Here is a 27961-nt window from a genome sequence, read left to right as displayed (position 1 = left end):
GTTATATGGGAAAGACAAGTAAAGGCTAAGGAATGACAGTACAATGGAGCAAGTCGGTAACAGGGGTGGCTTGGGACAGCTCAGGGTGCACCATTATAAGTTTGCTCATTAGTCACGAGCATGCTGCCTCATACGAACTAGCAAAACCCCAAACTTCCGAAAGTGCTAGAAGTAACCCGGCATACCGCTGCCCTCTGAGGCGAGGATTTTCCTGCACAGGCAGTACGCTGAGCGCATTAACGGTGAAAGGTCCTAGCAGACTGCTTGCGCCTCCGCTACTGTTGCCACTCGGGCAGCAGCGCTTCAGCGCCGCCAAGTCGGATCGGTGAGCGGGGGGCGCCGTCAAAGTGAATGGGCGCAAAGGGACAGCGACGATCACTCGTCCAACCAACGACCGACACAGAAAGACTCGAGAGGTGCCTCAATCCTAGGTAATGCACGAGTGAACCGTGGCTTTTATAGGGAAAGTACATAACTACGAAGCAGGGAACGGAAAAGGCAATGTAGCAGTCCCATAGGACGCGGCATCGAGGAAGAGGGAAAGCCAGAACCGACGCTGCCGCTTGACCCATTCCTGGTTTGGCCTCCCTGTCCGTTCTCTGAGTAAAAGCCGCTTCTGTCAACGTTCAGCACCATCGTCACAGCCATCTGTCTACACCTTCATCAGCGTACGGTTTCAGCGGGAAAGTAGCACGCACATACTTACGACATTGGCCTAGTGCTTCATACCAAAGTACGGATCTGGCACAATGGTGGCGTACAGAGACAGCACTACTCGACAATTGTCAGAAGAAATTTGCCTATCCGTTGAAAGTTGACCAGCGAAACTACGAAACAAAAACAATGAATAGCTTCAATAGTCAGGTAAGCAACGAATTAGAATGGCGACGTAGGGAAATCAAATAGTTTGGAATCAATTGGAAAAATCATGCGAACTGGTATTGCTTTAGTCAAGCATTGTTGGGGGGCTTTTTCCAGTATGAAATTGAGCTCGTTATGAACTCAAAATATTTCTATCCATAATGAACATGGCTTGACAAGATTATCAGCTATGTCACTTATCTGATTGTGAGTGAGAAAGTAACTGCGCAACAGTTCGGCTAATTGAAAGAAGAAATGTTTATTTTTCGTTTGCTTTACACGAGAAAATCCAATGCCAATGCATCGCAAGCAATGACTATGTTACTGCCGTACTTAGATTCGTGAAACGTGCCTGCTACATTTAAGCCCGATGCAACGTAAAAAGCCATGCTGGATTTGATTTCCTAAACTGGTCCTTCCTCGTCAAGGGCTTGTACTACGGGCGTAACACTAATTGCAAGGTCAAGCGTAACCTAGGAATAGTCCGTTGGAAGGGGCCAACCGTTAAAACCGCCAAGCGATAAACGGGAGTATAGAAAGACGCGTTATCATTTCAGTGATTGAGCCGACCCTAATAACGACTAATTCTAAAATAATGTCTGATTACGCGTTGATGCGCTCTTCTCGTTACCGTTTTTGCTAAAGTGAAAAAAAATATATATATATAAACATACTTTCTAGTGCAGCCTGCAACAAGCCTAGGCACATCGTCATTTTTGGACACAACAGACTGATTTCACATGGTTCTATTTGATAACTGCCATTTCCTCGTTTCTAGATCCTTAAAAAAATGTTTGCACCTTATTACTGCGCTTCCTGTAACATTTTCAGATATTCATACATATTTTCACATAAAAATTGGTAGGAGATTTTTGTTTTCGAGCGAGATTTTCATATCTTGCGTGAAGTAAGCTAACTCTCACCTTAGATACAATATTCCGGTAGCGTTAATTTTCATGCATATTCTAAGAGTACTTTGCATATGTCTAACCAATGATACACATTGATTGCAGGGATGGCTTAGACAAAAGCGTATGAAAGGGATCCATCTTAACGCAGTCAGCCGGCAGCAGGTAAGCAGCCATCAGCCCGCTCATCTCTCCTCGCCGGAACCGGAAGTTAACAACGGAGGAGGCAACGCGGGAAACTTCAACGTGCAGAGTAAAGAAAGAAGATCGTGTTTGATATCGCCGAGACATCGTTGATTTTACTCCTTCTCCGTAATACTATCCTGGCTGGGTATTAATATAGAAGTGATGGTATACCGATGATGGATAAGCAATCGCCATGATATCGCTCAGAGACGCTATTCTGCACTATGAACCATTCTGTTTTATGCTTGTCGTCGACTTTGACCACGTCGCTCTAGCAAAGGGGTGACGCCGAACTTCGAACAGTTCTTCCGCCTTGTATCTGTTAAACATCACTTATTTCTAGTCATTTAATATGAGGTGGTAATTTAACCCGTTGGAAATTTATGTTCAGTTGTTCCAGCCTAGTAATTCTATCTGCCCTTTAGTGCTATGGTAACTTTTAGCGCGGTTACGGTGAAGGCTGTAGCGGGTCAGCATGGTAGGTAACTAGGATTATAGGAAAAAAAAAGTCTATACTATAGAGGTCATGAAAAAAAAAACGATATTTAAAATTATCCACACTGCATACTTATGTAATAATAATTTTGCTATATCGTACTCAGCTTGGCTATCTCTCCCTGGTTACGTTTCAATGTATCAGATATGCCCTAACTAACAGCGTAGGTGACAGGGTCTCCAGTAAAGCTAAGCTCTGCTTAATCGAACACGAAATCAGATTCGAAGTTCCGCCGCGACCGTTTTTGAACAGTTGTTATTTACCGTTAGTCAGTTTGCTCGTTTCCGGTTGTTTACAACCCTAGTCTAGCCAAATGCCAGTTTCGCAACTTTATTACCTGCCGAGCCTTTGTGGTATAGGCGTGATAACGTTGGTGACTAGCCTGTAGCGACGTAATTCAACCAAAATGCTAGAAAGCAACAGTGATGATTATTATAACAGCTACTGGCAGCAGCCACAACAATAGCAGAACAGGCAACTGAGTGACACATACTTTCACGTCATGATTCTCACTAAATAAACCATTAAGTTGTTCGACAAACATCAATTTCAAACTTTAGGATGACGTTAGTTTATTATGGTGCGTTATCTAGCGGTACTTTTTTTTTGTTTCTTTTGAAATCTAAAACCGTGCACCCATATAGCGTCACTGAAATTTTTAGCATACGAGTTGTAGCGAGCCGCAGAGCAAAATAAGCGGTTTAATTGTATAAGTTTTATCCTAAAACTACAGCGACGGAAGCACTTCGCCGTATAAATTTTATATTCAGAGAAAATTCCATTATGAGAAATACGTGAGCTGTTGGTTCAAGCAAGTCTGGAAAAGACATTTTGAACTCGAAAACCAGTTTCGTAGAAGATACTTTGTGGAAGTAAGGAAAGAACACTTGCGAGCTGCAGTGGCAACTGACCCGCCTCAAGGTATAAGGGTATTAGCACTTAGGTTTAATGCATATAAAAATAGTCTCTTATTCAGCTCAATCAAATTAATCAGCTGATAATATTAAACAATTGGAGGGATTGATAAGGACCGCATGATTTGGGCGAGGATCAAAAACAGACGTGGAGACAGACTCTTGCCTCTCGTTATACCAAATCGTAACTTGTGGTGGAGGATAGATTCTGCGCGACAACCGCAGACGGTTACCGTAATGGATAAGGTACGATTGCAAGCAAATGTAGAGTCGCTGTTAACAATTGGTGGAGACGATGAAAAGCTTCGTATTAAGTAAACAGAGGTTGAACACCATCGTGCAATAGAAGTGATCGACAAGAATCAGTCCGGTAAGAACAGAGAAATTACAGTTAACAGCCTTTTTTTCAGCCGCCATTTTCTCCAGAGCTTTATTTTTTCAAATACTCGACAACATTTTAATGATATCGAAACTGGTATTCGAGACTTGAAAAAACCTCATATCCCGGGCTTTTACAGCAGCAGAATAAATGGGGTATTATCTAAATGGTCATTGGTCCGAGACAGCACTGGTACGTACCTCAAGCGAAAATGAGGAAAGCAAGTTTATGAAACAAGTTTTAAAATGTTGGAATTCACTATGTCACGTTCCACACTGAACAACTTAATAGTCACCGAAACCAGCTACGGGTGTGACCAAAATGGCAGCCAATTAGAAGATGAAACAAAGGTTTTGCAACAGGGACATACTGACACACAATAAAAAGTTTCTATCATATATAAAATAAAGAAAGCAGCTTTTAAGCTTTCTTCGCATAGTGGCCAGCTAAGTCACCGATCGTCGAAAGCATTTGGGCTAGTAATGGCGTCGAGTTGATCCACCGGGCAAAGCTGGACGGCTTTAGGCATGCCTCTTGCGCTGACGTTGTTTTCATCGACGTACTTTACGTTATTGCTAAATAGGGAAGTTGGTTAGTTATTTCTTTCCTAATGAAAATATTGTCTAACTGGTGTCATGCTATATTAGGTACGTCGAGGTATTAAACGTTTTAGCTTTGTCTAGGTTGACATCCTGTTCCGTCCAGGTTAATAGGACGATAGGCTTAGCTGATTGACTTACAAATGGTTCTCAGTAGACTGCACCATGGCAGCAATATAATAGTGAGTCTAACGTCGCCTCACTTTAAGCAGATCGACATGTCCAGCCGTAGTTGACATTAATGATATCGACTTCAAGAAATCCCCCCATCCACGTTTTCTGCAGGCTCTTACGGCTAACGAAAGCCACAGTCCTTAACAGGCTCTAGAAAAAAAGTTCTTCCGATAACATGAATAGAATTTTTTCACATCTGAGATTTAATTCCACAGATTACGCTCGTGTCTCAAAAGTTTCAAGATAAATACGTACGTTCCACAATTTTGTGTTCATAAAATACAACAAAATACAATTAGCACTAAAATGAATTGCGTCTCGCTATTTCTCTTAACTTGCTCATCGATTCTTCCGTTTTTACATTTTGCATTTTTAGAAGTTGCTAGGAAAGCATTCAAGTTATCTTGCAAGCGTACATTGTATAGTAACATTTTGTAGTTTGTGACACAAATAATTTTACAGATTGACAATCTCGAGGGCCATACATTACGTTATCAATAAGCTTCTGCAGAATTCATCTCGAACCAGTTCCACTTCGAACGACCATTCATATAGCTGCAGACTATACACTTCAGTAGCATAACTGGACGGAGTCGTAGACGATCCTGATGATGGTAATTCGTTTTGGTTTTATTGATCCTTCAAGAAATTCATTAGTTTATCGACTCTGTCTACGGCAAGAAACGCTGTAAGTCTTTGCGACAAGCGTTTTTCCCTTACGCGAACTAGCTTATTTGTCGCTTGTACGAGAACACCCTAACTTGTAGAGCTAGCCTGAAAACTATAAGCATTCCTCCTCCGTCATCGTTCACTTCTTTCCGTGGGTTATTGCCCCACTTTCTCAATCTCCGCTGTGTCCATCACTCCGTCGACACATTTTCGTTCGTGTGTGCTTCTGCTAGATTTCCCCTTGCCGCCTACCAGCATAGAGCACGAGACTGTCTATCGGCGGCCCCCGGGCAAATATAGCTAGGCGTCTGTAACACTGCCAGCTGCTCCGTAAGGACGGTCGAGCGAACGGATGACAACCTCGGTAGCATGCTGGGAGAACCGATGAACTAGCGGTGGCAGAAGCGGCAGCGGCGCGCTTGGACGTGACGCGACTAAGATACTGGTAGAGCAGCCACTGGCCGGCTGGTCACCACTGCCAAAACGCTGCTTTAAACGTGGCGGACCGGCCTCGCTCGTATTATTGGAGCATGCGGAGTTTTTTGTCGGACGGCTACGTCAAGACCGCTGCCAGCTCTGTAGCTTTACGTTACTGTGTCCAGTTATGCGCACGGTAGCGGGTTCATCCAAAAACAAAGTGGGTGAGGCAATGCAAGGGGGTAGCGCGGGTGCGAGTCGCACTTGGGGGGGGGGAAGGGGCAGCGTGAAATATGAAGTCGGCTGGAGCCGGAGATGCGGCATCGTCTATTTTGCTTTCCAAAGCTTCAAACGAAAAAGCAAATATATGCTGACCGCGGGAACGGGGATAGTATGAGGATTATGGATGTATCACTGTCTTTTCGTCTGAATGGGCCCCGATTGTTGATGGTGAGACGCTTTATAGTGGCGCTTAAAAAGGACACGTTCAGGACTTTGGGGCTGTAGCTTTTTTTTTTTAAATATTATGATAATATTCTGATACTTGGAAATGATGCTCGATCTACAGATGAAACGCGCTAACTCGACGAAGGCTATTTCCAAATGTATGGTGCATGGGTATGTGCCGTACTCTGCTGTGTTAATGACACATAAATTATTAGCATCTGTGAAGTGCATGTTTTGGTAAGAAAAAACATGTGGATAATTTATGCACAAATGACAATATAAATTAGGGTTTTAGGTTATATGGTCCTTTCAGAGACGAACAATCCAGTGGTCGAGTCAGTTTTGAAAAACCCAGTGACTGCCTAGGGAGACCACTGCTGGGAAATGGAGTATTAAGATGAGCAGTTGGATCACGGTCAGACAGTCCTACTTGTTTTGACGGTCGAGAACTTTATGAAGCACGTTCTGGTAGTATGGACAACCGGAAGGCAAGCTCCAATACGCGACACCTTGAGTCACCGCAGCTACCCATAAGGACAATCACAAGGCTTACAGCAAAGCTGGACCTCGAGGAGTCGTTAAGGATTACACAGTAAAGCTATGAGGAAGATGCAGATCTGACGCTTCTTTCCCGGAAGCTCTGGAAAGTATATGTATCCTTGTGCTAACAGACACTTGCGCAACTAACCCTTTTACCATAGCGCGTTTCGATTCTGTGCACTGCCGGGCACTGAAGTGTAATAGACTGAGCCACCCTAGTGGAGGCATTTACATTTTCTTCAGTCATCAGATAAGCGACTTCACGCCATGTTTACTGGAGAATAACGTTATTGCCTTGCGTGGCCAACGTCTTAGCTGCGTGCAACGTACGTGCTGACGAAGGAACTCGTCAGTGGACTAGAAGCGCTGTTTTCCCATTCTGCTTCTCCTTTGGTAGTTCTTAGCTACTTCAATGCTCACCTTAATCAACGAACTCAAGCCGTCCTACAGCCCTTCAAAGTAGGTTCACGGTCAATGGTTACGAAATAATAAGGCTCACCTTATCATTAATTTACCTAAAACACGAAGTCCGGTTATATAAGTATTTGCGACGAACGTAACCAGAGATACGGTAAAGTTTTAGAGTGAAAATCGTTCAGTGTCTGAAGGAGCAAGCACTCATGGTCACATATCGATGGCGATAGACCTTACTCCTGTTCAAGTTGCACCTGTGCGGACTATCAAGCGCCAAGTTTTATTGTAACTTCTAAATGGAGACATGCTCCTAAAACGCATCTAGGAGTTCTTGACGTGGTAAATACTGAATATCACGTGCAACATCTCGTTGAAACCCTTCAGTCTACAGTACAGCTTCTCTGTGTTTCCCGGAAGCATTGCTTGTAGTTCAGCTACACCTACAATCTTGCCCTTCAAGCTTATAGGTCAGATACAGTTGGAGTTTTATGCTTTAGCTTCCATTTTAAGACGAGCTACCAAAAAATAATCGTTGCATGAACAACAGTTTTCTGAACAGCTGAAAACTCGCTTGATTGCCGATGCGTAATGTATACCAGACAAGTGGCTAATACACCATGGCAGCTCAGCGGATTGTCCGATTAGCTAGTTCCTCAGCCCTCAAAAATTACCTCTCGCTGATGTTTGTGTTAAGAGATACGATGCTATGCACGGTGTCTTTTTTTCTCAGCGTGGGAGGAAGAAATCTCTACAAAAGGCCGTATCCTTCAATAAGGCTGCGGGAACTAAAATAAGGTCTCGAAAGCCTATACAACAAGAAAGCCGCTAATCCAGATAGGGTCTGCAACGAGCATATCGAATGCGCCGACGTTCTGGCACCATTCTTGATGGCATTTTTTAAGCATTTGTTATAAACTACTATCGGACAATGTTACTAAGAGCTAGCAGCTATCTAGGAAGTTTACATGCCGTCTTAACGAAGCAAAGTGGGTTTCCGAAATAATATTTCTTTGAAACGGCGTGCAGCATCCCAATGGTCGATGTTTACAGAGCACTTGTCATGCTGTGCAATCCACTATACTCGGTGTTCGTCAACTTTAGGGTAGTTTTGGACTCGATGCCCAGGGACAAAATTATCCTCACGCTGTCTGAAATGGGTGCCTGCATGAATGTACTCAACTTTATCGTTGCGATTCTATAAGAGAACAGAATAACCGTCGACAATGGAATGGCCGAAGCGCCCCTTTCCAAACAGAGAATTGATTTAGCTAAGGGGATAACCTCTATGTTTCGAGTTTTACGTCCGATACCGCTGTTAGGCATTGCATCAAATAACTGGATTGTTTCCAATATGAAATGAAGTGTGTCTATGCCCGAGTTCGAACCTAGACCGCAACGTGTCCCTAAGATTAGCGGGTTACCTATAAGCTATCACGAGGATAATGCAGAATAGAGGAAACACCAGAAGAGTGGGCTTAGGGGATAACTTAAGCCCACTCTTATTTTCCAATTATTCCTCTTGCTGAAAAGCCTTTACGACCAAGTGAGAGGACCGAGGAAGTTGGTCGAAATAATTTAAGACGCGGACGACTTAGCGATATACGAGTCGAATAGGTTCCAAACGCAGCAAGCTCTAGCCCGACTCTACATGGCAGCTACAAATTTATGACTGACCGTAAACCTGAACCCGACAAAAGCGAAGAAGAGGAGGCAAGACAGCGGCTACTGACACTTTGTACTCCGCCAAATTACCTCTTGCCTATTTTAACCGGTTTCCGTACTTGCTTTCCCCCACTAACGGCGAAAGTTTCACTACACACATTACCGGAAAGTAGTGTTGGCCCTATGGACGGTCATATCGTCTTGTCGCTTGTCCGCTCTTTGCTTATTCCATCCCAAGGTAGTTCCAATCGCAGCGTATGGGGGTAGACGCTATTTGGGAAGATCGAACAGTAACGAACCTCGAATAGCTGAATCGCATCAAAATTGCCCTATAAAAGAGCATTGAGACTACATATAACAGTGCGAAATCGGCTCCCGCATTTACTAATCGCCTCGCCATTATTGTGCGAACATTTACGTCGTCACGTTGAACATCCTAGCAAGGGAAGCTTTAAAGATCTGTATCTATGATGTTTTTGACTACTACCAGCAAAGATGAATAAATTTAATTTTTTAAATTAATTATTCAACCGCGGTTGATGCGGACGTTTTATTTATCGCTAATCGAACCACAAAAGTAATAACTTATAGTGATTCACTAAAAAAAAAAAATTCGACTCCTCTTTTATATGAGCAATATGATACCGTGCCTAAGGTCCACACATTGTTTGCGAATTTCTGTAAATTAACGGGGAGCTGTAGTCGTGTAAGTTATGCGTCCGAAATAAACATTCAATACAAGATTCGAGGAGTCTATGCTTTCCCCCATCATATTAACACTCTGCGAAAAAACTCGATCGCTATGACTGTTGTGTAATGATTAAACTCTATGCCGTGGGACAAAATTTTAAACTTATCGGGTTTTGTCGGTATTCAGCAGAACGCCGTATATATATATATATATATATATATATATCTTAGAAATCATGCTTTTCGCGAGAGGTAAGAGCACTTCCAATAGCCAATGTACTTCCCAATCAGCCAAATAAAAGGGCGACTGGGAGCCTCACGAGGCTGCCCGGCGTATTCTCGGTCGCCTCTTGCTGTTTGTTGATTTCATTTCATTAAAACTGACGAACTACAGAATTTAGGCAAAATCACACACGTAATAGAATGCATACCTATACATCTTGTGGAACAACTTCCAATAAACAGAACATTGGGGGAATGTTATTAACTCTGTTATAATTCTGTACATCTGGGGTTTCTGAAGTGCGTTCACAGAAAGAGGAACAGTATATTCAGCTCAATGAGCCATTCATTTTAGTAAGATTTGCAAATAGTGACCCAAAAACCGAACTATGGAAACTGTAGTCATAAAAACATCATCAGATACAATCTTTGAGCATTCCGGGTTGCATACCAACTACTTTTTCGGACGCTGGGGTGCGGGGGGAGTTTCGCAAATATTTTTTAGGGAGTGAATGCACGAACCCTGTAAGGGCAAAGGTGAGCCATTTAACAGCGTTTCCTCACCCGCTGTCTCTTTTTCTGAGCAGAGAAATTTTTTCCTATGAGGTCTATGTAGATAAGGATTGTTGTTGACATCAATTGAAAGCCTTCAAACTGCTACACATGCTTCTCTAGCTAGGTTTCACTTTTTACCACTGAAACGAGGCAAAAGCAATATAAAATATTCTGTCCCCCGTTTGAAAAGACGACGTTACAACGATACCGTTGAACTGCATTAATGATAATGTCGGCGACGGGCATTGTTGTACACACTTCAGTTTGAATATGAGACTCACAGGCTCATTTGAGGTTGGATTTCTTTCTGAAAAATTCAATATGGTGCTACTTGCCACCTTAATCTGTACATGGCTGATATTAGGGTTCCACACTATTCTGCGAACAAACGAATAGTGCTCTAGCATAGCTACTGCACATCGTTTCGGCTAACTGGCTTATGTTTGTGTGCATTTGATGCACAGCTGTACATATTGTTAACAGGGTCATCTTTTTCTGTTAATTACTGGTAACAGATGAAATTGCGCTGACAGGCGTCTGTGCTGGGGTTAAAAGGGCTGAAATAAGCTGGTGACCCCAATCGATAATGGATAAAAACCGTTTACCAACATATTTGAGACACTGCACCAAACTGGCGGCAACCACTGGAATCGATTAATGCTATCTGATTAGATCACGAAAATAGGAAAAAATCACAGCACAAACATATGTAGAGTCAGCCTGCGAGTCCAATGCGATTTGGCTTCATAGAGACGTATGTAAAGGCCGAAGTCTATCACCTATTGCTACAAATTCTTCTACCGTCTCCAATTGAATTACATACTCTACCACTAAATCGGTGGACGACTTATCTAAAAGATCCAATTTATGCGCTTGCTAATGTCGGATATACATAGGGCATTGACATCATCTACAAATGGACAAATGAATATATTGCGTCAAATCGTAAATGAACATTTCGCTGTAATCTTTAGTTCATCCAGGACGTTGCCAGCGCAAAGTTAATTAGATAATACGTCCGTGACATCTTTCAAAGCCTGGAACCTGGTTTCCACTCCTCTCAACGCTAGGACGTATCACTGTGGTCGTAGTGTTCTATTGGGATTGAGTTCAGACACAGCATATGGCGATGTCCTGTAGACAAGCACGGCACAAACTTTTACCGGGATGTCCTTCATGTGCCTGCGGGGGCTGCGTTGTTGCTCTGGACCGGTCGGCCTCCCTCTCTGATAGCCTGGTTCTCAACTTAACCGGCCCATCAGGAAGCCTATTGACTTGTTTATTGGCGATGTAAAGAATTTTTTCGTCGTTGCTCGCATCACGATGCGGTGATCCCCGCAGTCCTTTGCCTGCAAATCCCTACTGTGCGATATAAGCTTCGTCCTTTGGAAAATTATCACATAATTAGCCGTTGCTACTCTCTGCTACTGAAGATGCTGGTAAGTGTCAGCGAGAGCAGAAATACACGAGCCAGATCCCACGAGTTAAGATCTCACGAAGTTTTCCCCTACATAAAGATTATAACATTTCTAGCATATTTAAATATTGAACGTTTTTCTATCTAACGCCTATAAAGCAGAAGAACAATGTACTTGCTGACACGTGCAATCGGCAATTAACATCATTTGCTACAACAGCAAAAGAGAAACGATAAAATCATGCCCAGTTCGCTAGTTAGTTTTTTTTCTAAGAGGTTGTTTACTTTCTAGGCTTGGCCCTTTTTGTTTTTTGTTATTATCTAGCAAATCATTTCTGTTTAGCCTTCAAAACAATTCGTCAAACAAACGTGTGTTAACAGCAGCGGTACGTTTAGCTTTAAGAAAACCAATCGAAATTGCGTAATTTAATACAGCATACTATCATGGTCATGACAGTCATTTTGACAGTTATCGTAGGGTCTTCGGCATCAAAACCAAGTGAACTTATAATACTAGTGCCGTATTTTTTTTCACTTGACGTTATCCTAAGCAGTTATATTTCGCTAGAGACAACAAACTAAGGATTCATGGTGTCTTGCTGAGCTCGACGGCCCTCAATCAACGGTAGTTCCTGTTACGTCGAACGTTCAGACTTAAGATAGTTCGATTCCTTGCCAATACACCCTTTTGCTTGAGCGAAACAGACCCGCGATAAGTTAATTTTGTCGATTTTATAGTGTTACAATCTACTGGGTCATTTAGATATTCATGAAGATCAATTATTTCGCCTCCTTGACTGCCGGCAATTATTACCCAAACGATACCGAAAATCTCGACCTCTTAGACTTTAGGGTGTATACACGCTTAATGGTGGACTGTATTGGACGCTCCATTCGTGCATTAAAACAGTCTGCTGCTTTTGCCTTTGGCATTCTCTCTTCGTCATCTTTCGCGCTCATCATCCGCTTGCCTGCCAGAGATCAGCCATCCAACGGCTTGACCTTGGTAATGTTTTTTGTGATTTATGAATACTTCTGCTACTACTAGTGTTGCTACATTTGTTATTGGTATAGCAGAAGTAACGCTTCTGTTCATTTCTAGCAAAACATCAATCTCGCGGGTCACGTTAGTCCACTCCCTTTGGAAAACGAGCACAATCGTTTTTCGATGTGGCAACGGTACTAGAGGCATGAGCAAAAGGCCTCTTACAGTAAGCCGCTCTAAAAGGGCGCCGCCGCTGTCTTTTCCCTGCTGTCGTCCCACAATTAAGTCAAGCCGGCGGCTATGACGTTAAAGGAAGAAAACTGCAAGAGATCATAGGTTGGAAAAAAAAGGCGTACGTACGCAAGATGGCGAACGTTGAATCCCTGAAGCGCCACAAGTTCTTGCGGCTGCTGCTAACTTTCTGATGGAGGGCCAACGCTACGACACACTAAGAGCGCCTATTGCCGCTGGTGATCCATAGTTATCCGTCGTTACCATGCAGGCTATAAAGAGAGACTCTAGATAGGTGAAAATGAGAAGACTAAACAAATGAAACAGTCAACCGATGAAGTCAACCAGCGGTCGGCCGTTTCTATGTCTGCTAACAGTAAAGTATAAGCAACATATATCTCTTAATAATGAAAAAGCTTCATCAGAGGCCATCCAGAGTTGTCTAGTCTACTCGTGTACGTTTTTTTTTAAATCGAACAGAGCATACACGCCGAGAGCAACAGCCATCCACAAAAAGATCGCCTGTAGTTGCAAATAACTTTTGCTAAAAAATGTATATATATATATATATATATATATATGTATTTATAAATGCCAGAAAGTGCTTTAAGAAAATTGTACGTGCAACGTACAATTTTATGCGCATGTGATTATTTGGCTCATAAGCATTGGACAAAAGTGACGCAACTCGTAGAGACTGGATAACCAGGTTTGCAGTATTCCAGATGGCAGATGAGGATATAAAAACGACTGGTATGAATCCTTTTGGCGCTTGTCGCAGGGATGATTTTACGCTTTGCAATCTTTTCGAAAGCTCGAAATGATTGCAGCAATTTGCTAGGACAAAACACGATATGCATACGAAAGAAAAAAGAATGTCCAGTATCGGCCGCCCGATTAAGTGTATTGTTTCTATAAGAAAAGAAATTAGGCTTCTTCTAGCATTAGCAGGATTGATTGAAAGGCCAATGCATGAAAAAAAGAAACCGCAATATTTTTTTCTGCAAATCTATTAGTTTTACGCAAAGGTTTCTTTCATTTGGAGACCTCCTTCCTACAAGCTGTCCAAAATTGTGTGCATTCTGTCAAAATGGGTCTTGTTGTAGTACGACTAAGTTCAAGAAAAACGTTAGATTTCTTAGGTTGCGATGGAAAACGAGCTTCCGTCCTTCTGTCCTTGATTGCTATCACCATTGCCCCTGGGCATGTAGAATGCATCGAAGGACTTTTATGATTCTGCGTTTGTAGGCATACTGTCAGCCCAGAATTGGACCATGTGAATTTTGCGAAAGATTACTTCGCAGTGAGTTGCTATAATGACCGCAGTAATAACAACAACACCTTTGACGCATGTACTGTATGAACGTTTTATAAAAATAATATAGAATTTTATAGTAATATGAATAAGTCGGCGTCTCTCAGTAAAATGTAGCTTTCCGCCCGACGGAATATCGCTTAACTTTAATACACGTACCAATTCCTGTGGTAACCTCGGTAACTTAACTGCGAACGTGAGATTCTGTATCGATAAAATCAAGTTTCATTGTAGATATATATATATATATATATATATATATATATATATATATTACATCACTCGGTAATTCCCTACAATTCCCTAGACAATAAACCCTAATTTTCACAGGTTCTTTTATTTTCGACCAAAGTATCAATATTCTGCTATTCAGATGACAATTTACTTATTAGTAAATAAGTCTAAGATTTTTAACATCATGTTGGGATTTGAGCAATCTTTCTATGAGAAAATTTCTAAAATGAAAATTTCTAGGAGTGATGTTTAATGCTTTTGATGCATGATTGAGAGTTTTTTTTTTATTGGTACGTGGGCATTTCTGCCGTCGCACTTCCTGCGTTGTTAAGCTGGGCATTGTCACGCGATAAGGGCCCTTTAGCTCTGTTCGGCCTAATACGAATTTTGTTCCCTACTTGTTCCAGTTATTGACGGTACACATCGGCGGTGAACGAGGAACCAGGACTCATGAAGCTGTACTCAATCATCAAGCAGGCACTACAGTTGCACATTTGTTTTAAGGTGATGCGTCTCCCATTCACTTGGGTCTATTAACTAACGTGACCGCCCGCGGTTAGCGTAGAAGATCCACATTTTAGTACGAGTTACAGTTCGGGGTAAAAATGGAAATGTTGAAATGCGAAAGCAAAGAGAAATGAGCGCTTCAAACGTCACTGCTCGTAACTATTGCTCAAATATAAAACACCCGTTTGTGTAATTTTTTATCTTATTATTTGGTATTTCTACACACAGCAAATCTAATGTCCGTAAACTTTGAGAAGGATTGGCCGCCACCAGAGCCATGCATTTACACAGGGTCTTAGAGTTTATGAAAGTAAGTTGAGGTCTCTGAGCATTGACCTTATGACCATAAACTGCTTTAAAACAAGACCTGCGTTTAGTTTTGGAGGATATGCGGCGGTAGAGTAAACCGCCGCTAACCAATCATGTGCCTTGTTCACCTGAGGGATCTATGGGAGTCGTGTCTTGGCCGCGTCATCTTTAAACCTTTATTCCTGACCTAAAAGAAGAATCTACAGAGATCCGTTGCAAATAGAAATAATATAGATGAACTATAAAGAGCACTAAATAACATTTGTCATTTTCACAGAACGACATAGAGGTTAATAGAGATCTTGACAAGCAATCGTATCGTTTGCCACTACAATGCGTGAGATTTTTCGATGTTCGATAGTGAAGAGACCTGAATTTCCTACCCAAATTTATAACAACTTAATTACACTAAACTTTTTGTTTTATTATGAAACACAGCGGCGCCATTAGTCAAATATATTTTAACACTTTACTAAGTAAAATTACACGGAATTACTACAATTATTAAAACGCAAATTACAGACGTGCACAACAACTAAAAAAGGTAGAGTTATTAAAATTACGCGTAGGATTATCTGGGTGACTAATGTGGTCGCGTTTTCATAGTAATCATACAGGACAAGTAGACAACCACGCTGATTATTATTACGGACGATTGTTGTTGGGATTACCCCTATAAAAAGCCAATTTAGGACTAATAGGTACAAAAGGAGCTATATGGATGTTGCCCTATAGGTCTGTTGGAAAAATCCAAACGCATATGTAGTAACACCCACCTTGGCTAGATTTTTTCTAATAGGCAGATTCTTAATAGTATAGCGAAGGAGTTGTGCTTCAGACTTGTTCACTCACGTAGCTACTAGCCAAAGGGTGAGCTATGATGGATTGATTATTTTCTATAGTTCTTATAGCGTTTTACCGCACCTACTTCTTGGGCTGGTCATATTGATTACACCTTTTTTTGTAATATTTTCACCGTTCAATAAAAATGAATTAAAAAAAAGATGTTGCGTTAGGCAGAATCAATCACGCCACAGTAGTACTTACCTACCTTAAGTAAACTTAAATCGACCAGTTATCAATATACCAAATTTCAACTTTTAGATGACTGACAGCCCCTGAATAGGCGAGGCTAGGTACCAGGCAATTTCAAGTTCCGCCAAGGGCGCCTGCATACTTGTCGGGGGTGAATGGGTTACAGTTTTAATTCGTAGCTTTTTCTCTAAAACATATATAGCACTAGCTTCATGCAAATAATAATTCAGGATTTTTGCTCCCCCCATAAGCAAGTAACTGTTACAATCGTACCCTTTGACGATGTATTAACATAACAGTTCATTAAAATTTATGAGCTGTTATGAATACGTCGGGGGAAAAGAAATTTACCTATTCGTCGATGGGCCGGAAGCCATTTTTTAATCTTCACAGTATTTAGTAGATGTTGTCAAATACAATAAATCTTGAAACCTGTTCCATGGTCCTGTAACCCCACTGTTTCAGTTAGATTAACCAAATATCATATGCGCCCCTTTGCGTTCAGCGTAAGCGTTCCTTGCCGGTGAGTGTTAAGCACCTTTTTCAATGCGTCGGCTAATAGTACTTTCTATAAATTATCACGAATCAATCAACAACACTATCAGATATAGATGGTGTTATTATTTTCTGCTCCGACTCCACCCTCTACCCCATTTATATGTGTTGTGCCACTCACAAATTGCTTGTCACTCTGACCTTAAATTTCCGATAAAATTATGCCTATAGGAAACTGCCGATGAAAGCTCATCTTTTTTTATACAGTTTGCCCTCTATACAGTTTACACCCGTTGCATTGGGTAGCGTTAATACGTCCGTTTCAAATAAACGATACATGACGTAAACTCGATTTTCCGATAAAAAATCTTCGGAAACTTTTTTAATAGCCTGACACTCATCGCCGCATATGAATGCCCCTAATTTATCGAGGTACATTCAATATCGGCCCTACGCTTCGGATCTGGCCTCACCGATCATAATTTCCGTTTTCAAATAGGGCTATTCACATTTAGGGTCATTAGGAACATTCAGTGTACGAAAGCTTTCGACAATAGTGAAGCAAGACTTTTATTGAAAAGCTTTAGTTGTACCGATAGGGGTACTGATGCATAATAACCCACTGCTGGTACTGTTTGTCGTTGTGAGCAAAGGAAAAAGGTTCGACAGTCGATTGCAGGGCAATTTTAACACTAGCTACTTCCGACTAATATAATTTTCAACCAATATTTCGGATGTTTTTCAAAATAAAAAGGAAGGATGAGTGTATGACCGTTTATTTTCTAGATGCTTAATATCCTTCCCATCTTACTGACGCTGAATTGATTTTGTATACGATATGATGCCGAAACAAGTATCGACGAAATCGGTACTAGTGAGTCTGCAGGCAAAAGGATAGAGGGCCGTTCCTTGGTAAAATGTAATCTACAAGTGACCTGTCCAATCTTGTGTTTTACTTAACGAGTGATACCTATTCGATACCGAGCTAGAGATCAGTTACAAAACACTATATTACGTTTCCCAGCCGTGTTGGGAAATGGTTCGAACTCGGTAGCTGACGTCTTATCTTCAAATAAACTAACGCGATAAGTTCTGTGGTTTAAAGAAATTCTTAAATAGGAAGCATGAGATTAATGGACGTCTCGACCCCCATTCCATACAAAGAGGCGGAATAGGAATATGGGATCGTGGGCGTTTTCCACTAATTTTTATAGTCTTGTTAATTAGAATACGTATCATTCAAATCTGCTATTTGTAAAAGCCAACCCGTTCTATCGGACGCACACGTCTTTCTCATAATCACACTTTGATGTTTTGGAAGGAGGACAGCCGTTATGGAAAATATATGTGACACTTTACGGAACATCTTACCAATTTTAATTTAAGCCTACACATGCAAAGCTTTCGAACTAATTACGTTGCAAACAAATGATAAAAGTAAATATTGCTACCTATTAAAATTATGTCCCCTTTTGCGTGTACTAAAGAACGAGTTCGATGACAGAGGCTTTCGTCATTAAGCGTGCGTAGTGACAATACGCTTTCTAAACCTTAGAAAAACAAACCTCAAACGAAGCTAAGGCAATAAAGGCAGTGACAACTGCTACCTAGATTTGGGGACCACACACGTGTCAGAGTAATACATGATCGGTATAATCGATCATGTCAATTGATGGTGGTAATTAGCGTTATATACAAGTTTCGAATTGAAACTGGTCGGTCGGGTCTGATTTGGCCATCTCTTCGCCACAGAGACGTTATATGGCAGGAGTAGAAACCGGCGAAATGAGCTCGTAAGAAAAGTACACACTCGTAGAGTAGGTACTGCTGTAAATACAATAGACGTTACACGTATCTGATGATCTCTGCGATTCGTGTTGTTATTTCTATTGTTTCATGAGGAATGGATTACTTCAAAATACAATCATTCTCCCTCTAAGAGCATTGCAGAATGGCTTTTCGATATTTGAAGAGGATGCAAACGTAATCTTATCATTATGGAAAGTACTATCCACATGGCGAAAAAAATCTAGGAAGCTTTTCACTATAAGCATAATTCCTTCTAGGGGATAGCAAGATACATCTAGAGACAGAAATGTCCATCTGTTCGTTTCTACGATGGCTTCGGTTGACTATTTTCGTAGGACGAATCAGCACGCGGACGAAATGAGGTCATTTTTTGTTATACACGCGATGCACGAGGAGCCATCACAAGTCGCAAACAGTTATCGAAGTAGTATTGGAGATGCAGTACAGAGGGCATATGCATAATGGCGCAGGCCTATCGTATTCGCGCCAAGCTTCCGCCAGAAAATGGAACAAGACAAGGCTTCGGCATGATTCTAAATCATCCCTTTAGAATTGAATTCAAGGAGATCGTCGGGCGGCCAACGCAAAGACTGTCGTTCTAATAAAAAGAATTGTTTTGATACGGAGCCAAAGAAAGCCAAACACAAATTCGTAAGCGAACGTGTCAAGTCGCCTGCCTCATGTGTGTTTACCTATTCAGTTTATATACAAACGAAACAACAGTCAGTTGGCTATATTTCTAGCCCATAACCACGTACCGCAGTAAGACAGATTAACGTAAAACCACCGTGTTTACGAATCGAAATTAACAAATGAAAATTGACCTTTTACCTGTAGGCAACAAAGCGTCTCAAGGAGTGCAACAAGGACAACACTTTGAAATTGTTTGATTCATCTATATGTGCTCGAACCCTATATATATATATATATATATATATATATATATATATATATATATATATAAAATAGTTTGATATATATTATAAAAAGATATATAAAATAGTTTGATAACTATTTGTTAATTGCAGTTGCTACTTACTTAGTGCAGTGGCAATGTAACAGTTAATCGTAGAATAGGTTAATCTTTTGTTATTCACGCCTTTGTGTTTAGCCAACACGTGCTGATAAAAGGAAAAAGAATGTATATATATATATATATATATACATTCTTTTTCCTAAAGAATGTATATATATATATATATATATATACATTCTTTTTCCTAAAGAATGTATATATATATATATATATATACATTCTTTTTCCTTTTATCAGCACGTGTTGGCTAAACACAAAGGCGTGAATAACAAAAGATTAACCTATTCTACGATTAACTGTTACATTGCCACTGCACTAAGTAAGTAGCAACTGCAATTAACAAATAGTTATCAAATTATTTTATATATCTTCATCTATATATAAGCGAGTGTTCTCTAGTGTGCGACAAGATAGCGATCTAACTCGTATCTGGTATTGCCATCGGTCGTACATACCAAAACTAGGACGGTGAAGCGAACAGCGTTTCGAAGGGACTTATCGTAGCGGTCCGAGTTTTGAAACGTATCCATAGTAATTCGATTGTCTATTCTTCTAATGGCGGCCATCTTAGCTTCGCGTAACAACGCTTTTTACGCTAAGATCCATCAACGGAAATTGCGCCGAGGCAATTAATTACAGTTATCTGAAGTGTTCGTTCTGAAATCAGTCAGCTCTAGTAGAGATGTGCGGCATGTAAAAGCAGACACGCGACTCTAAGAAGGCACGTGGACTCGAATCTCCGATCGAAAAACATATGCCCTAAACACGCATACAGAATCGATAAAATTTATACAGAACCATAGTGCTATTGCATTTCATTAATAATAACGTATAATGTGTTCTATTTCATACGTTTCAATTACATTTCATTAATTTTCTTTATTTGTACATAGTTGTTCGTGTACCAAACTATAAAGGGTCGATTGGTAATATCAGTATAAAAAGTACACTGATCAGAAATCGTTCACATTTAGCGAAAGTCTATATAGTTTTCTAAATACGAAAGGAAACAGACTCTGTAATAATAAAAAATTACGGTCTATATTATTATATGGAATGCGTTGTTTTGTTAGTTGACCAAAAGTACCTCAAAGGAGTACGACAAGAACCACATTGATGTGGAAAACCCTTACAACTGTTTCTGCAGCAATCTAGATATAGTAAATGCAACGCTAATTTCATCTTCGATATATAATCCCAGTAGAAATTTGCTTGAGAAGCAATTTTGTTATAGGTTACATTGGAGAAATAGCGGTTCAAGAACCCCACAGCAGATTTCCAATTACGGTACTCATAAAATAAGTAATAACAAAAAAGGTAAATCATCTATTAGTATCGGCGCATGTGACAATAGTGTATGGATATCCGTTTCGCCTAAATGTTTAACTTCTTGAACTAACGGAACTAGTCTCCACTTCAGGTAAAGGAGAAAATCGTAATCACACATGACTGAAAAGGAAAATAGGCCGCTTCTGTATTGTATATATCTCGTGTCTACACTGAGCATGGTGAATCTTTGCGATCAATATTTAATCTCTTAGTACATCAGCCGGCCTCATTGTTGTCCTGGTTATCATTTATCATTAAAGGATTGGTAGCTATTAACGCGAAGGAGAAGCAAAGTTGCGGTTCTTTCTACTATTATCTCATCCAACGTTCGAACTTGAAATACATCTGTATTGTGCTGCGTTGACGCGACATTGATGTACTATAGAAGAGGAAGTACATCAGCCTAAATAATGGAGGATGAAGGGGCCAAAGTTAAACTTGGACGTCGGCAGAACTGCGAGGAGGACTACGTTACCCCGCCAAGTGAAGCTGCTGAGATACGGACGTCGAATGTCTAGCGGCAGGAAACTAGAAACTTTCCTATCTCCAAAATCACGCAAGGAATATATCAGCCGAAGGCTGCGGTTGAACCCGATTCTGACAGGACATCTCTTCTTCGCTGAACGATGATGTCCCATGGCTTGTAATTTTCAAGAGCGCTAATTAATGCCTGCTCTCTCACTGGCGTCGGTATCTAATAGATCATCCAATTTGCTTGTGGCATTCAAGCTGCAGAACGCCCACTAAAACGCTACTGACGTTGCAGACACGTTCTGAACATTTTAGCATTCCGTAATCCATCAACACATAATTTCATTCGATTATTAGTATTCTGCTTTGAGGGTCAGCGAAGGGTCCCAACAAAACCAGCTTCTGGATTAGCAGGAATGGGAGGGACGTCATCTGTGTATGCGAACATGCTTTCCGTATCGGTCGTTTCGTCGACTACGTCATCTTTATCGTGTGTTGTATCGTCGCAGTATAGAGGTGGGAGGCCTTATCTCTACCTCCTACCAGCTTCCCTTCCGCGATCATTTACCGCGAGGAACTCTTTCCTTTTTTTTGCCAAAGCCGAAAGCATATGAAGGAAGCAGTGAAATCGATTCTCTTTCCAAATTAGTTTGATGTCTCATTTGACAACGGTGTGCTTCACTGCCAGGGTATGCCCAATCCTGTCTTGGCCTTTTGACAGTTAACAGGCAAATAAGCCTACAAAACGAGTTAAAAAAATGTTCAAGCTCCAAGCATCGAATCCTATTGCGTATTGTCATCGCATAGCGTGAGGTCACAATTCCTTGGTATTCAAGCCACCTTACTCCGAGTAGGGTAAACAAACCCTATGATAGTGTGGGTAATCACCATGGGCTACGTGTTTGGATTTTTCTATGCGGTAAAAAGATATGTTTAAAAGGTTTTACTTGGTACTTGGCATTTCGTTGTCATTATAAAACCTTGTATGCAACTCATGCACGGTATTTGGTATATGACATGGAAGGGCGTGCAGTACTTGCAAGCAAAACAAATACGATTTGCTTTCCAAGCATACGGCTCATTTAGGTTCTACACGCATTGACGCATCAGTCGTAAGTTTGAGTGCGATGTTCATTCCCCCCGATCGTGTTTTTCAAAGCAATACACTGGGTCAATAGAAATAATTTTAAAAGAACCTAGTCTCTTCAAACTAAATTGTAAATGCTTTTGGGCTCGAAAAAAGGTGCCTGCCTGCCTGCCTGCACCTGGATCATCAGTTGTTTCATTATTAAACGGCACTAAGATGAGGAATTTAACGCAGCCTATCAGCTCCATTGATCCGGGTTTATCCTCTCCTCGACTGTCCTTTTAACCGTCCGTTGCTACGTGTCGATTCTTCTCCGCAGCTAGCTGCGATCTACCCCCATCACGCATCAAACGAACAACCAGCTGATCAACTCAACATCGGGTCGTTCGCTTGTCTGTCTAAATCAAGTACGGATAGTGCTTCGGTACAATTCTACATGTTTGATTGCCGCGACAGCACGACACTCCGATTCGCACCAGACTTTCGTTACCGGACCAGTGCATCAAGGTGTAGAAACGCTACCCCCACCAGGTTGCTTGCCCCTTGTCAAGCTGCGACAAGAAGCAAGCAATATACTTACTGGAACAAGTTCTGTCGACTGCTTTCGCGCTTCTTCGGAAGCTTCTTCATGCTGAGCGGGCAAAAGTGATTAACCGAGCGTTTCATGGACAGTACGAGATGTGACATGATGATCAGCGTCAGGTTTGTACAGGCTACACGAACGCACTAATAAAGAATCAGAAATATAAGATTTTATATCGACTAATAAATAATGAAGATAGCGTTAAATGAAGATATATTCAAGATAACGTCTGACAAAGTGCAAAAGCCCTAAAAGATTTCCTGTACCAAGCCAAACAGGGTTCATCATGATCACTGGCCCATTGTTATAATTGATTTGCTTTACTACATAATTTAGGAGAGAAAGTTGTCCATAGAATATTACAATATATGGTTGAAACGAAGTTCAATGTTTTTTTTATTGCTAGTTCCATTCATTACGGATGTACAAGCCATCATTTACAACTTATATTTAGTTTCTCGACTTAAATTCAATCTTTGGTAACTTAATATTGGTTCCTGCTTACAGCTTATTCTGATCGTCGTCGACATACCGCTGATTTCAAAGATCATTTGCAATACGCTCAGACAGAGCGTGACTCTTCGGAAGGCAGCAAAGGATAATGAGATCTACACTTGTTAAGCAAGTTAAAATCGCTCTTGTCGGATGTAACGACAGTCTGTTATAAACTTTATCAATATCAAGATAAAATACAAAAGAAATAAAATGGTTAAAATAAATATCAAAGAAGAGAAAAATTGTTTCGATCCCTGTCGGAGTTCGAAGTTATAGTTCCTGCATAGCGTTTACGATTAAATTCATATAAAGGATAGTCCGCGTATTTACGTGCTCTTTGCTAATATACTGTAGCTGTCTTATTCAGTGGGCATAGGGAGTAAGTACCTACTCCAAGGAAACTATCTATTAGAATAGATGAATAGCGCGTGTCGTAAGGTAAAAAATTTTACTTCGGTAAACAACGTTTCAACCTGTTTGAAAACGGGTTTTTTCTTCACTGTTTAGCACTAAAAATATCCACTGTTGCCATGCAGAAACGATGCGATAGAAGTTGCCTCGTACTTATACTAAAACATTTGAGTTATCCTTGTCATGATAGGAACTTTAGAGACAGCTAATCACAAAGAGAGGAAAATAAACATAAAAATTTCTATTTATTGACTGTAAGAACAATTTCCAAAGTACCGGCTAGATTAGAGCATGTATTGAACGATGAATACCAAGTGACAGACCCTTTAAGCCTTGTATAACTTCGAGTACCCTTTTAGCGCTAAATTTTACTAGCTAGCATTTCGCTTTGTGTTGGTTTCGTAATTAAAGACAGCCGAATGTATATAGTCATCTGTGTATAATCAATCGCATTTAGTGCCATACGTTGAACTTTTAATCTGCTTACTAACGTTATGTCAGATTCTAGACGACGTGCGTATCGAGTGGGGTATCCGCAAACATGTCCATTTCGTACTTCATGATTAGAATTTCGCGTTTCCATGTAGGCTCTAGACTCGGAACATTTTCCTTGTATATTTGAAACGAAAATAACCCAACGCAGTTTTTTCTAAATTATTGGAGTTATAATTGCGAGTGAGTATTCTCTTGAAATGCCGAAACAGGTCATATGACTGAAACCAAATTGAGCCTGTCCTATGCGGTTGTGATATTTTCCATGCTGCTCAAGTACTTAACAAGCAGTTAATATACTTTTTCCTTTATTTGCTACTACATAATAGCTTTCGTGTCTCTCAATGATAGTTTGGTTCTTGCAGTCTGCTGCGTGCTCATAAAAGACGTTTATACCTAGACATCTGGCGGTAATCTTGATACATGAGTTCGTTTGGTCAACGAGCCCATTATTGGTCATCCAGGTCCCATAACGAGTATCGTTGTTGCCGACTGGTTGATCCCGATATTAGTCTGCGGATGCTATTCCTGGTACCGCTACCGCCATTTGATGGCGACCCTGCTATTAACAAAGAATGCTCCGGGCGTCCGCTAACCTTCTACAGCAAGCAACCGGCCGTCCTCAAGTATCAGGATGCTTACCTGCCACTTTGTCGCCGGCCACTACTTCTTCACTTGTAAGAATCCAGCGCTCCTTCACCTCAAATGCTCACGCGTTCGTCTCTTAATTGGACTTCCGTCAAGTGCCTTGTCGGTAAACTGCTTGCCGTCTGCTTTTCCAATGGAAGCTTTCTTGCGCAGCCATAGAAAGATCAAAAATGCCCTGGGATGTGGAGGCGGACGGGACCGAAGCTGCGGTAGGATCTGCCTCCGTGAGTCCAAGAAAGATTATCCCCTGATCAAGATTCGTATCACCTAATCACGAATAGAAGCATAGCCGATGCATCTGCATTTGCGCTGGGTGGTTCACGCTTGATTCCTTCGTATGCTTTCCCATCCCATCTTATCCCTCGGTTCGTTTCTCCTCTCTCCATGTTTGCCCCTTTCTCACACTGAACTTCGCTACGCCAAACGACTCACAATATACGTCCGCCGTACTCAACTCGTTACTAATTTCCCAGTCTCCTCTTATACAGCGATGTCTTCACCGTCCTTACTGAGGCTTACTCCGCCGAAATCAAAGCACGTTCGCTAAAACCTGCCGTCCTGTTTTGCCTAACCGCCGCGAATTTCATCAGATGACACTGATTTAAACGCGGCCTGGTGTGTTGTAGTTGGTGTTTCTTATAATTTCATAGGTGTATTGTAGTAGTTTAGAATAAACGTTTTTTCAGTGTATTGCTTCCCATTGACGAGGGAGACTGCTGCCACAATGTACACGGCTTCGTTTAGGGGACTTCGGCCCATGTCGTCTAGGCCGTGCTTGCCGCATGTTCTTAGCACGTGTCTGGGTGCTAATGATTTTGCGTCACATTTTTTAGGAACTAGCACGGAGCCGATTCCCACCAAGGATATCCTTAATGACTATAGAATCGCTTTACATTTAAAATTTCTATTTGAGCTGCGTATGATTACACGACCACTAAAGGCACCTCACTTCCGACGCAAAAGGAGCCTGAAATCTCTAAAGTCTTTTAGCTAGTTTACGGTTTTGTGTGTCATTGGTATCTCGACGAGCCAGGTTAATACCTTAGCTACACACACTGTAAAAAAAAAGCGCCAGTACAGCGAGTCGGCTACTTTGGGGAAGCCATTGTTTCGAGCGCCTCCTGCTATCGCGGCTCTATCGTAAACTATTTTAGAAACAGACGATCGCATTCTGTAACTTCGAATTAGCGCCTCGTGCTAGCAACCGTTAAAGTAAACATGAACACGCATTTCGAAGCTTTGCCCTAACTGAGAATTTCCATATATGATATTTCTCTACACTTTTCTACATCTGCGATATGATGTTACCGTAACGTAATATTAAACAGTTGCGGTGAGTAGATATTTAAACCGATGCTCGAAAGGGGTCAAAACGAGCGAAAATCTCGGGAACGATGGACGAGAGTGAGAAAGTGCACGCGTTGCACTCAGCAGATACAAGACGACTTTATATTTGAATTAAGTCAGGAGTACATAAACCTAGAAAGTTACTTGTTCGCTGTACCTTAGTAATTACCTCTGCGAAACGATCTTCCCAATATTCTTTCACTCTGTACAGTAGCTTACCTAGTCTTTTCCTTGGAATAGACCCTGCCCCTTGTTTTATGATAGATGGAATCGCTCAAACCATTGATTTTTTCTACCTTAGTCTCGGACTTTTCCATCGTTAACTCTAGTCACACGGCTATATCCTTTTTCTATCTTTTTTTACTACATGCCATTCTATTATCACTAGGCAAACTGAACTCAATCACTTATTAAAATTGTACATTGCTTGTCTTTACACGCTAATGCCTGTTTAGCCGTCTCCAAGAACGACTGTGGAATTGCTGCTGAACTAAGTTCACACAGCAACCAGCACACAGCCGCCTTTGCGGTTTCCAGCATCGCGGGCGTCGTGCAAACACGACGCACTCCCCAATCCGGTTTTGTCCTGCCAGGATTGCCTTCCTCTTGACATTGCCTTTGCTGCTGCTTGGGCGAGTGTTTCCGAAACGGCCCATGTTAGTTTTCCTCCGTTTCGGTTGACGCCTGCCGTGCGGCGCTGCCATTTTACCGCTCGTTTTTCGCTGATTGCTCCGCTTCCCGCAATTAAAAGTTGGCGTTTTCCTCTTCACTTCCACTACGATGAAGGGAGCGATACAAGGATGTTGCCAGGACGAACTCAATAGAAGCAGGCGTTGCTTCAGCCGCTGCTATGATGCTCACATCCTCTTTTTTTTTCCCGCTTCCTTTTTCCTTTGCTGCTGCAGAAAACCGTGCAGTGCGCACCAGTCACTGCCACCAACCTTGTTAAATTTATTTCCTAAAAGGAAAAGGGAAGGGGAAAAGTCGACGAGAACCAAAATGAGGAAACTGACATCAGGTCTCACGACGTACATTGCTCTTTGTTCGGTCATTCTTTGTGCTCCTATTTTTGCTACTATTGAAAACTGCCACTGGCATGACATAAGTGCGCCGCGCGTTCATCGCCATGTGTGTGACCGAGCACTGAAGGAATAAAATTGATGAGACAGTTTTGGTAGAATGGTTAGCCGGGCTAAGTCGGTCATGTATTTTCACAGCTATAAAACCCATAGCCTTGAAATGGCTGCAAGATTTGTGGGCTAAGCAAGAAAATCTAAGCGCGGCAAGAGTGCTGGCAGAGAAGGACGCGTCAGACGGGTGTCATCATAGCAGCGCCGTCGAAGGTCGACGATAACGGGGTGAGGTGGTTCGGATATGCTGGTTCCCACTGGCCAGGACACTGCTACTCACATCGCACGAAGTAACAACTTCGAAAGAACCCTGAATACCAGCAATCTCCCTACTTCGTACACTACTCGTTGGTAAGTATTATAGTTGAGGTGGGAAGAAGCAAGGTACTTTAAGATCCCTGCTTTCCAATATATATATATATATATATATATATATATATATATATATATTTCTCATATAGA

The 27961-nt window shown here is 41.4% G+C and overlaps 1 long non-coding RNA gene across 1 annotated transcript in view; it reads left to right on the top strand.

Annotated features, from left to right (window-relative positions):
- The window catches only part of LOC147755763 (uncharacterized), a 42504-nt gene extending 18801 nt beyond the window's left edge, over positions 1 to 23703 (top strand). Inside the window, exons 2-5 of the long non-coding RNA XR_015327022.1 lie at positions 1875 to 3372; positions 14723 to 14819; positions 22713 to 23095; positions 23484 to 23703. This is a non-coding gene — a long non-coding RNA (uncharacterized LOC147755763). The remainder of the gene's footprint in view (positions 1 to 1874; positions 3373 to 14722; positions 14820 to 22712; positions 23096 to 23483) is intronic.
- Positions 23704 to 27961: the final 4258 nt, after the last annotated feature.

Source organism: Varroa destructor, unplaced genomic scaffold (genome assembly GCF_002443255.2).
Source record: "Varroa destructor unplaced genomic scaffold, Vdes_3.0 BEIS01000004.1, whole genome shotgun sequence".
Classification (NCBI taxonomy): domain Eukaryota; kingdom Metazoa; phylum Arthropoda; class Arachnida; order Mesostigmata; family Varroidae; genus Varroa; species Varroa destructor.
Note: the sequence above shows the minus strand (reverse complement) of the source record. Positions and strands in the feature narration are given on the sequence as shown.